We start from the raw sequence: 13104 nt of genomic DNA, 5'->3' as shown, positions 1-13104 counted from the left end.
TTCTAAATTCACTAGCAAAGTGTGGCATGAGAACTATGAACAGTGACAAAAGTCCCATTCCGAACAGCCCATCGTATTTTTTCACGAATCACCGTGTTCGAATTCTTGAGAACTTTTGCAAGAAAATGTTTCCTGAATTACTACCCGAAACTGGTTAGGTATGTTGGAAAGTGAAAGTATAACCTGTTATATATCAAAGGAGAGTTATTTTTGATTTAAAAATAAGTTAATTTTATCTCCTGAAGACGACAACTTGGTTGGTGAAACGCGCGTCAAGTAGAGTATTGCAATTCTGGTGTTTGAGAAGAGTGCATGGTTTGGGAAAACAAATAATAATAATAATAATAATAATAAATCTTTATTCTCAGAATGATACAATAAATAAGTGTGGTTGCATCAAAAGATGCAACCTCTCTTTTTCATCTTAGGCCAAAAAAAAAGAAAAACTATATATACACATATGCATATGCATATATTATACACAAATATACAGTACGAGTCTCTAACATGGAACACATTCACTAAATCAAAGATGTTGTTTCTTTTGGAAATATGCTCGGACACGTCGATTAGTGTTTCAAAGTGCCCTTATTTCCATGAAAAAAAAAGTATACAGTTTGTCTCTCAATTATGAGATATGACGTCATAAATAATTTTTTGAATGGCAACCCTGTTTTTTTAATGACTTTTATTGAAGGGTTCAACAAGTTACACATGCCTGCCAAATTTCAATTTTTGACTCCTTTTCCTTTGAAAGATATTTAACAAACAATATCTAATTCAAAAAATGAATTCAATTCAATAGTCTTCCTTAAATAAATGCTTAGAATGTCAGGGGCCCCTGACAGTGACATTGTCATAAAAAAGTTATAAAAAAAATAGTAAGGAGAGTGGTATCGCATTCCAATCATATTTGTGCACAAAAACTGTTAGTCGTTTCACAGTTTGTTGTTCGCCATTAGTAAAATGCCGTACCTAACTGAAATTCTAATGATGATTGGCTACGGAAGTAGGACAAGAACACAAAATGAAGTTACCCATTCATTCAGAGACAAGTATCCTGATTCACCACCCATATCGCGAAGTACCGTAAGCAAGATCGAAAAACAGTTCCGGGAAAATGGGCATTTAAGAAAAACAAATACTCACCGTCGGAGTGCGCTCAGTGAAGAGGTCAAAATAAAAGTTCTTCTCTCTGTCGAAAAAAATCTCCATGTCCCCACTAGGCAGATAGCAAGGGAACTCGAAATTAGTCAGTCTTCAGTGGCAAGAGTTCTCAAAGCTGAAAAATTTCGTCCATATAAAATAACAATCCTCCAGGAACTCACCGAAGATGATCCAGATAGAAGACTCCAGTTTTGCAAACAAATGATGGATCTGCTAGACAGGAATGTTGTGCAAAAAGAAAACGTTCTATTTTCCGACGAATCAATGTTTATGTTAACACACCATTTAATAGTGTTACCGAATCCGTAGCAGCCTCACGAAAACCAGGCCCCCAAACGCGGACTGCGATTCCAAGAATTGCATTTACCGGATACCCTGTGAGTGCGGAAAATCCTATATTGGTGAAACTAAGAGGCCGTTGAATGTTCGCATTGCCGAGCACAAGAAGCACACACAGCGAGGAGAAACCAGCAAATCAGGAATAGCAGACCATGTTTGGACCCATCAACACAACATCGAGGGGTCCCAAGCTGAGATCTTGCACAGAGAGGAACATTGGTTCAGAAGAAAATTCAAGGAAGCCGCATACATGTTGTCCAACAACGTATTCAGCCAGGCCAGCGTAGATATACGAAACATATGGAAACCCATCATCAAACGAAAAATGACCAACTCCCGCCAAAACGGTCATCTCTCACGGAATCAGTGAAGCGGAAAATGGAAAGTAGAGAAAGTGAAAGTATTTCAACGACCTATAAAATAGTCATCTCTCGGAGGAATCAGTCCAGTCATCACCCGAAGACGATAGTAGATACCAACAATCGAAACGTCGTGAACTAACGTGACTTGGAATCTCTACACTTTTTTATTTTTTATTATTTTCTTTTTTCATTCCTTCAATTTTTATTTATTCAATTATTGTATTTTTACTTGTAGGTTATTTCACTATCATTTCATTTCAGGTTTATTGTTGCTTAATATAATTGTTATTTTCAACTATTCTTTTTTAATTATTCTCTTTTACTTGTTTCAGGGATTTCAAATCATTTTATATAGTAGACAATGGAAGTCCGAACTAGTGAAACTCATCACGAAACATTGTCAATCACCTTCAAACAAACATTTAGTATCTGCATTGCGGTATTAATGACCGATGGGTGGAATGAAAGATGTTTTTGTGTATCAGTGGCGTATAAGTTTATTTTGCAGTATCTAACTACGTTCACAAAGTTTGAGGTATATTATATAAATAGAAGAGGATCTAAAATCGAGCCTTGTGGAACACCGCAATTTATCTTCAATGAACTGGATACTATATTGTCTAGTTAGATTATTTGCACTCGTTTGCTCAAACAGTTGAACCGCGATATTTGACAAACCAATGGATTCCAGGATAGTCAGGAGAATAACAGGAATTGTCGTATCGAAAAATCAAGCATAACAAGTGCTGCAGCTTTCTTATGGTCAAGTGCCCTGAGAACATTATCTGTAATTTTCAAGATTGTCGTTTCTCAGCTATGAGATGAGCGGAAGCCCATCTTGTATAAACCCTACACGGGTTGATACAAGATGTATCATACTTTTATTTTTACGAAAATATGAGGTCATACCAAAGTTGTCATAGAACATAGGATATTTACTTAAAATGTTTGCTCTCTCTAATTCAGGATATACGTTCATTGAGTTCAGAGATGAACTCAAAAATAACCTCTTCAAATATCACAAAGCTAATAAGAAATACCTTGCATAAGTTATATCAATTCAACATGCTATCTCCGTTATCATATCCAGCCATATCGTGTAATTCAACCCGTCAAATTCAAACTACGATGACAAATCATTATTTCTTTATAATTTCCACTTTTTCAATAAAGAGACTTCCTATTCACCTTTCATCAAGCCTGTAACTCCATTCGCCGATCCTGAATAGTAATAAAATGAAATAATTCCCCGATAGTGAGAAGGCTCTTGAAAGTCGTTAAATGTAATTATAACGCTTTAATTATCTTTTTCATTTTAATTTCCGGAAACACTGGATAATTAGGGCAAACCGAATGAATGGTTTTGTCGGAAAAGTTTTCCGATTTGCGGTAAAAAGTTCAATTATCGGCTAACTTTGCGAAATTAATCGTTGAATAATGCACCGGTGCACCGGGACATAGTGGAATGTATTCAGACAATGCTAGTTGGGGGAGGGTGGGCTAGATTGATATGCAATCAAATGAAGGGAAACATGTGTATTAAATCCACATTTTCATTTCAGTATTTCTTCCTAATACGAGGAATTGGGCAAATTTTGGATATGCGGTTGGTAACCTCGTTCACAGGTATGATGCTCCGAAGGAATTTGATTTTAAAATATCGTAAATTATCGACTCTATGTTGATGATAGACGACTGGCCGAACAGCCCGAAACCGGTCTGCAAGTGTGTTCCAATAATTCCATATACAGCAATAACTTCAGTAAAGAATCCTGCACTGACACCTGTCAGATATAATCCAACACCCTTCCTGGTATCAGCCAGGGGAATAGTTGTTTTCTGATAGGTGTCAGTCCTACAGTGTAGGTAGTTTGAGACTAACCTGAAAGAATTGTTCTCTTAGATAATTTGAAATCCACATCTGTATGTTTGTTGTCTATAACCTCATTAACTATCAAATCGATTTCCTTACGGCTTTTGATAATGTACATACTTATTCAAGAGGAAGGTTTGAGTATATAACATTTCAATTTTTTCTGTACATTTGTTGAAGTATGTATGATGATGATTTCCACGAGTATTTGATGCTACTCTGCTGCCTTCTGAGTGAACAAATCTCATACTATAGGGTCTCCCAACAGGAACTTTCGAATTTCGACAATTGATAGTAGCCATCTTGATGAAGCTACATCAAATCAGTTGTCATTAATTCGGTCTGTTTTGACAAATCACCATGGATGAATATACTATTCAACAACACGTGTGAATAATAAAACCGTTTTATCAAAATGGGTGATTCGGACAACGTACGGCGTGCTTTGCCCATTTTTTGGTCGCCATAATCGTCCTACCGAGTAGACTATTCGCAATGTGGTGGATGAATTTGAGTCCAAATCAAATCAAATCAAAATATGCTTTATTGTCTGAAGATTCATATCTCATTGACAAAGCTTGGTTGAAATAATTGAATAAATAAAAAAAACAAACAAACAAAATTACACATATATATTAGCTATCGCTACTTAGTCATATAAAACTAAAAACTATACAATAGTACTTATGATGCACTGTTTGGAACCTTTGGTGTAGTAATGAATATTACTGGAGTTTTTTCCCAACACCAAATCGTTATTTTCAACACCTCGACACGTGTTTCGATCACCAAGTGATCATCTTCAAAGAGAAAGATTAAAACTAGAAACTGATGCGAGCTTACCTATTTATGCTATATAGGTATTCCATACAGGTAAGCCATCCAGGCGTACCACCCATACAGGCATACCAACCTAAATTAATTTTACAATTTTGCCTAATCTGTTATTTAACAATATATGTTTATATACAATTTTCAAGCTATATAAAAATTAATTTCACAATATTGCCTATTCGTTATTCATAATATTATTGTGTTTATTTATTTCTACAAAATCGGTTCCAGGTAGAAGGTTGCTTTTATGAACAACAGGAAGGAACGGCCATGGGAAACCCCTTGTCCCCCTACCTGGCAGACCTGTTCATGAGCAGATTCGAAATGGAAACCAAAGAAAAGTTGAAGAATTTTCCTAGGTTTTAGCTAAGGTATGTGGATGAAATTTTTGCGATATTCAATACCAAAAAATCGAATATTGACGACTTTGTTTCCATTTTAAATAATAGATGTCCATCAATAAAATTCACGTATGAGTTAGAAAATGAGGGAAAACCACCATTTCTTGACGTTTTGGTAATGAGGAGCCAATATGGAGAGTTATAATACGATATATTTAGAAGCACGTACAGGTATATTCCTGACAGTTCACATCACTGTGGACAGCACAAACGTGCTGGCTTGAATTTTTTAATGCATCGTTTTTTGACTTTCCCTCTAACACATGATAGGTTCACAAAAGAAAGACGTACAATACAGGAAATAGCAGCCACTAACAGTTTTTTGAGGGGTATTGTAGATGACATAATAAGGAAGAAGAAGTTTAGGTTAAGAATGAATGAAATCTCGACTTTCAGAAAGGACAAAAACCAAGATAAATACATCTCAATTCCATACCGCCATTATACGAGGAACTTTGGAAATATTTTCAAGGAACTAAATATGGAGGTGGTTTTAAAACAAGTCATACACTTCAGAGCCTTTTGGGAAGTCCAAAAGACAAAGTCGAGAATTCGGAAAAGTCTGGAATTTACAAAAATGAATGTGAGGACTGCGATGCAAAATATTATGGACAGACAAAAAGATCTATTGAAGTAAGATAAAAGGAACACATAGTACACTTGAAATATGGAAGACCTGAAAAATCAGCAGTCGCCCATCATATTTTGCAACAAAACCATTTCCTAAACTTCATTTCATTAAGATTAGTCAGACAAGTTAACAACAACTGCATAGCAGCCAGATGCAACTTTTTTCATAAATTTGTTATTTGCTCATCAAATTTTAATTTATTATCTATAAATACCCCTAAAAATTTTGTGTAAGTTTTGTTAACTATAGCATGATTTTCTATAAGTAAGTCGTCAAAATTTAGTTTGAAGCAAACTATGTTTGTTTTATTTGTGTTGAAACATAAGGAGTTTGAATCGCACGACTGTTTAACCCTATAGAGATCGCCAAAGGATCGTGGATCGCGCAAAAAGTGTGAACTTTCCTTCAATATTAATGGTTACCAGATCATTCAGATAAAGCAGAAAAAGGATAGGACCCAGAACCGAACCTGGTACGCCTGATGAATTATTATCTATATTTGATGTTTTTCCTTGGAGTTTCACTAACTGCTTCCTGCCTGTTAGATAACTGTAAAGCCAGTTATATGACAATCCTCTAAAGCCATAGCACTGAAATTTAAATAATAGTGTTTCATGGTTCACGCAGTCGAACGCTTTTGAGAAATCACAGAATACTGCCCCAATAGATTCTTTATTATTCAAACCAATATATACATCTTCCAGAAAAGAGAAGATTGCATCGCCTGTGTTTTTATGGCTTTGAAATCCATATTGGGATTCGCATAGTATATTGTGATTACTCAAGAAGTTGAGCATTCTCTTTTTAACCAGTTTTTCAATTATTTTTGAGATTCACGGAAGCAATGATACAGGCCAAAAGTTTGATGGATCATTCATTTCAGCACCTTTATGAAGCGGAATGACTATCGTTAGTTTCAGACATGTAGAAAATCTGCCATAATGAAATGATTCATTAATAGCCTCAACAGGAGTATTTGAATCGTATTCTGGGAGATTTTATGAAATTTTAACTGATATTTCATCATAACCAGATGATGTTTTGTTCTTTATTCCATTTATAGTTTGCTTCAGTTCGCATATGCCTGTATCAAATAGATGAAAGTTATCTGGAATATTTATATTTTTTATAAACTCAGTTGGATGGATTGTCGGTTGTAATTCTGATGTTATTTTTTTTACTATCGTACAGTAGTTGTTTAACACGTTAGGATCTATATCCGCATTAGTAGGCAATGTATTACCTTTTCCACGTAATTTATTTATTAAAGCCCAGTTATCTTTTGCTTTATTTTCAGCCATGTATAGCTTGTCTTCAAAATACCGTTGTTTGGCAAGCTTTATTGATTTTCCATAAATTGTTCTGTATGTATTGAAATATGATATGAAAATTTCATCAGTTATGAATTTTTTAATAGTATGTAGTGATCTCAAGTTTATTGCCGATTTTTTTATACCTTGGGTTTTCCAGGGCTTTTTTTTCTTTATTTTTGATTTTGATCTTTTTTATTGGAAAACATTTTTCGAATATATCTCTCAGGTAGTTTTGAAACATGTTAACTGAATCATCAAAGTCCCAAACGTTTGCCCATGGTGTTATAATACATAGGTTTCTGAATGATTCATAGTTCGGCTTGCTATATATTCGTCAGTATCTATATTTACTTCTTTTATTCACTGTTTGGAGTGACATTTCGAAAATGAGAGCTTCATGGTTGAAAGGCCTGCGGGAACAGTCTCACAGCTAATATTCTGTTTTTCCAAATTTAAGCTGATATAGTCAATGATAGTGGATGAATACATGGTTATCCTTGTATGTTTGCTGCATCAGTAAACGAGCGACCAACACCCGCATGTCGACGAAACGCAATATCTGCTGGAAAAATCGCCACTGTCTGTGAGAGTGCGCAGGAGAATTCGAAGCAGTCGATTCCTCGTTGCTCACAAGAACTCACGCAGCCTCTCGCAGACCACAACTTGCGTCGTGACTTGTGCCTGAATAAGTATAAAATTCAACTCACCCAGGAAACTGACAGCTGAACGGGCTCTAGAGCAATTGACATTTGGCAGCACACATCAATTTTCATCGAAAAATCATCTTTAGCGATGCCCATTTTTGGACAGATGGGTAAGTGAAAAAACAAAATTGTTGAAATTAGGACGATATCAATTCACATCAGATCCAAAAACGTCCAATGCATTTCGAAAAAGTCACTGTTGGGTGTGGATTTTAGGCTGGCGGCGGTCATCGATTCATATTTCTTTGAGAACGACGTTAGCCAGGCCATCACTATCAACAGCGAGCACCATAGGTCGATGATCATCAACTTCTTTTGGCCTGCCACATCGCTCATACCACTTTGGATATTTTGCAAGAGCGATTTGACGACATGGTCATGACCATCTCACGTTGAGGTGATGTGAACTGGCCACCGAGATCGTACGATTTGACCCGTTAGACTTTTCCTTATAGAGTTTTGTTAACAACATAACCCAAGCGCTAAATGAAAGATCCTGCTTCTGTTTGTTCAAAATCTATTTTTCCGTTAACTAGCTGTCGCTAGTGGTTTCTAGCACGGATTGGAGAATAGGAAGTGAAAAAGGTTTGTCCGGCCTTGCGGTTCGAATCACCGGTTCACACAGTGGTCGATTGAATTAGTAGAGCAAACCATCCACGTCGACCCAACTGGCCACCGTCCCCCTATATATTGTATTCATAGTTAAGGCAGTTCGGCGGGGAATTACCACGAAACTAATTGTCTGGAAATGGTTAACGTGATTTATAATATCATCACAAATGAATTATAAGAGAGTTAGGCTTTGACGATTTTCAGGCTGTTATTTTATACTCATTTGCTACCTGTTATACTGTCAAAGTTTCTACCTGCGTTGGAGACATACTGAGAAACTTTCAGTTTTTTTTTGAAATAAGAAAAGTGTATTCACTTTCTCTGAGCACACAAGAGTGGCAATAGTGAAGACTATTTTCGTGATAAATCTCAACTACAAGCGTGAACAATTCGATCAACAAAATGGACTATTTATATTTTCACAAAACGCCAATGTCACACCACAATCTTCAAAACGGTGTCCAATAATAATAAAAATGTAATGTGTCGCAGTTCCATGTCCGTTTCACTATAATCCTTCATGGAACAAAGCATTAAATCAAGAGATAATGTTTTCCCAGAAAGAAATAACGATTCTTAGGAAAATTACATCCTTCTCCCTGATTAGATGATGTCGGAAAAGTAGATAAAGCTTTTAATAAGATGATGTTCTGGAAGACGAACGGAACATGCAATCTTTCCGGAAAGCTCTTCATGTTGATGGTGGTTTTTATTTTGTATCATTTTCTCAGATTGAAATTCAAATTTATGTTTCAGCAGATGTTCTCAAGATGAGTGGAATAACTCGAAACTTGCTACATTCAGCAGTAATGGATTTGATCCGTTCGTACAGGAAGTTTCCCGACTGCAGTGAAAAATGTATAGTCCTGTTCAGGAGCTAATTTTTCGAATATAGATCTAGATTCCTTCTCTTTATCAACATTGGCCGTGTTCAGTTATTTTCAGCAGTTTTTATAAATAAACCCAGATTTGAAATCGTACACTCTATGTCTCTTTCACAAAGCAATAAAAAAATTAGTCATTGTGCGATCGATAGATTCGCAATGAAAATGTTTTCATTTTTTTTCTGTTTAACAAAGCTAGCACATCAAGGGCTGTGAGAGTTTTATTTTTGAATGTTTCATCTAACAAAAAATTAAATATTACAGAAAACGTCAGTAGCGTATAATTTGTTGCTAATAATGTAGCTTAATTTGTTAGATGTAACGCTGAAAACCCGCTAAGTACTAAGATAGTTGGCAACGCTAGTATGAGTCGTTGTAAGATAGAAATGTTACAGAGAGGTTGTAAAGATGAAGTTATTATTTATTAAAATAATCGTTATTGAAATATACACGCTGGAAAAAGAAATCAGTAAATGACTCACAAAACATAAAAAAATGTTCGTTATCACTAAAAATAACAAATTCACCAAAATCGGACGAGGGATATCTATAATATCAATACAAAATTGAAATTTTCAGAAAATTATGGGTATAATTCTCTGTATTTTGAAAATAATGCATTTTGGGACATATTTTAATGAACTTTTCCAATAGAATTAGCTCCTGGATACAACCTTGCATTTCTAACATCACTTAGGAAATACCCTGTAAGAAAGCACATAATATTGTTTTTCGAGAGATCTAGGATTAACTTTGCGTATCTCAATAAAGAGTCAGTCATTGCAAAATATGAAAGAATGCGCTCATTTGTGATGAGAATCCAACGAAAAACGAAAAATATACAGGTTGAACTATTTTTCTCAATTTTTTTAAGGAAAGAACACAAGCACTACAGGAAAATCCTTAAGGAGCTCTAAGAGCGGTGCGTTGCGAAAGTAGCGATTCACATTCTATTTGAATCGCTGGAGATTTAATTCATTTGGAAAAACGGTCTGTTCATTCTATATACACGCAGTTATCCAAATGACAGAGTTCTCAAGCAGTGAAGTTCGAGGTATATTCAGTTGAACCTCAAAATGATGAGCAGCAACAGTCCGTCGCGCACTTCTGATATGTACTGCTGTTGGTGAAATTTAATGTGTCAAGTCACTTGAACAACCCCCATGAAAGTATCTATAAAAGAGATACAAATCTTCAACCTCTCTTCGATGTTCCAGACTGTCAAGGTTGCCAGTGATGTTCGTATTTCCAATCAGGCAAATGGCTAATTGCTTAGTATGCTTAGAGGCGGAGCTCCAATATGAGAACAATACTCCAAAGAAGGTCTGATCTGAGCTATATGAAGCATCAAAAGTTGCTGAGGTGTGTACAGTTTTCTGGTTTGGAACAGTGTTCCAAACTTTTGAGAAGCAGCCTCTGCAGCAACATGATTGTTCCAACAAAATTATCGAAGCAGAAAGCGGAATTGTCTGTTCAAAGACATTTATCTTCTTGGAGAAAACCGATGCCTGGGTTTCCGTGATTGCTTCCACCCCAACTCAAAATCACCTCTAGACCTCATCAAGATATGCAACCTCCTGCAGCCGGTGAAGATGTGCATCTGCAGCCAGAATTTCAATCTGAGTATTCTATTTCAAGAATGAATCTATGAATATTCCTAAATACTTCCAGGTTCTATATTCGGATAACGATAATCCATATGGAGCGAAAGGTGATATTAACCGTTAATAAATTACTTCTTAACCGAGTTGTTATTTTTGTATCATTTTCTGCTGGTATCTCAACTTCATTCCATGAATCAATAATAAACAAACCGACAGTGTCAACTATAAGTAAAACAATACGTCGATGAATTGTGTTCCAGTGAGGATTTCAAATGAACTGTAGATGAAATCGGCCGTAAAACCATTCCTAGTGGCACTGATTTTGTTACGTTACGGAGTCTTTGAGCGAGTCCAACGTCCAAGCAAATGCTCGAGACTAACTGTATCAAAAGCTTCTGAAAGGTCAATGAAACATTTTAATCAATCATAAAAACTCACTTTGCTATAAACATATTGTGTTCCTGAAATTTTTTTTTGTCCAAATATTACAATAATCCTTTCTTTATAATTTTTCAGATAACGTAGCAAACGGTGAAGTTGAGGATTTCGATCGAAGATTCGGAGAACTTGTCCAATGAGGCACCCTGTATATTTCTACATATTTCAATGAAGCTCAAAATTTCCTTTCCAAAAATTTAGCACACCTAGTATTTCGCCAGAGTCATCTTTGAAATACAGAGCTTTCAGGTTTTTACATGTAGACTTTGAAATGCACCCTTTGATCAAGTAGGCTTTGGAAGACGCGGCTATGAAACAGAAACAATTTGTTCAGTAGTGGCTATCAAATGTTGAGGAAGCTATCCATAGCAGAAATTTAAACGTATAATTTCAATAAAACTGATACCAAGTTATACCATATTTACTATTAAAAACTTTGCATCAATGCCGCTTCCACTTCATATCTATAATAGGCCGGCAATTTGGAAATAAGATCTTATAAGCTTTTCCAGATGTGAAAGTCCATAGGCGTTAGGTCCGGTGACCTGGCCGGCCAACGGTTGGGTTATCCAATTACCAATTACCAAAATTTGCAGCCAAATAATTGGTGACAATTGCAGTGTTGTAAGGTGAAGCCTCTTCTTGTTAAAAATACTTTTTATGAGCTCTATCAGTGGTAACTCATCAACAAGGGGTTCAATATTTTGCCTTGAAATTTCTAAATACTTCTGAGATGTAAAACAGCCATCATGAATAAGCAGACCGATAATTTTACCCCTAAATACACCTACCCACACACTTAATCCAAATCTTCCTTATCCTCTCTGTTCCACGATAGAATAAGGATTTTGTTGTGCCCAAGTTTAAGAATTGTAGCGGTTGAAAATGCTGGCACTGCTGACATAATCTTCGTCTGTCTAAATACAATTTAACGAAAAATCACACACTTGGTTACAACTTTCCAGGAACCACTGGCAAAAAGCCATGCGACGATCAAAATCTCCTGGTCTGAGTTGATGAAGTCTTCTGGTCCTGTATAGCTTGAATTTGTGTTTTTTCCAGAATCCCCCCTACGTTACTTTTTGGTAGGCCTATTGATATTTTCAAATTTCGTGTTGACGTTTTGGAATTATTTTCAACAGCTCCCAAAACAACTGTTTCTTTCAACTCTCCATTCCTATTTGATTCATATAATTTTGGCATTTTCTTTCTGAATTGACTACCATCAACTATGTTGTGTCGCAATTTTGCGATAATGTCTCTAAGGAGTTGTCTTCTCGTGATACAAATTGCTTGCTGCTTGATGTTCTATTTTTCATAATTCTCATAGTTCATTGCGAATGTGTTTAAAAATTGTACAAAAACCACTAATCTAAGAGCGTCTCCACTGCCTAAATCAAAATTTGACAGCTACTAGTAAAGATTTGCATTCTGTTTTATCGTCGTATCGTCCAAAGGCTACTTGATCAAAGTGTGCGTTCCAAAATCTACATGAAAAAATCTGAAAGCTTTATATTTCAAATATGACTAGCAGAACATCAAGTAATCTTCATTTTTGAAAAGGTAATTTTGAAATTAATTGGAATATGCAGGAATATACAGAGTGTCTCTTTAAAAAAAATAATTTTCCATCAATAACTATTGATATCTCATTTGAAAAAATAATTTTCTTACACTACTATCATAGAAACAAGAAATTTTTGACAGGAAAAAATGTGCATTTCCAAAAAACATGCTGCAGCTCAGAAACGAAGATAGATATCGATATGAGGTTTTTACCATTGACTTCGTCATAAAATTTGACTCTCAGACACAGCCATCTGTTTTCATCTATCCAGTTTGAAAACAGGCGTTTCCCTTTGAAAGTGTCTAATTTGGCCCACTCTGTACAAGGATCGGTCCTAGAGATGTTCTGCATCATCACTTCTTCATTTCCGGAAGA

Source organism: Leptinotarsa decemlineata, unplaced genomic scaffold (genome assembly GCF_025532065.1).
Source record: "Leptinotarsa decemlineata unplaced genomic scaffold, Ldec_3_MD MMD2_tig00000882_RagTag_RagTag, whole genome shotgun sequence".
Lineage (NCBI taxonomy): Eukaryota > Metazoa > Arthropoda > Insecta > Coleoptera > Chrysomelidae > Leptinotarsa > Leptinotarsa decemlineata.
The sequence above is the reverse complement of the archived record's forward strand: the minus strand, read 5'-3'. Positions refer to the sequence as shown.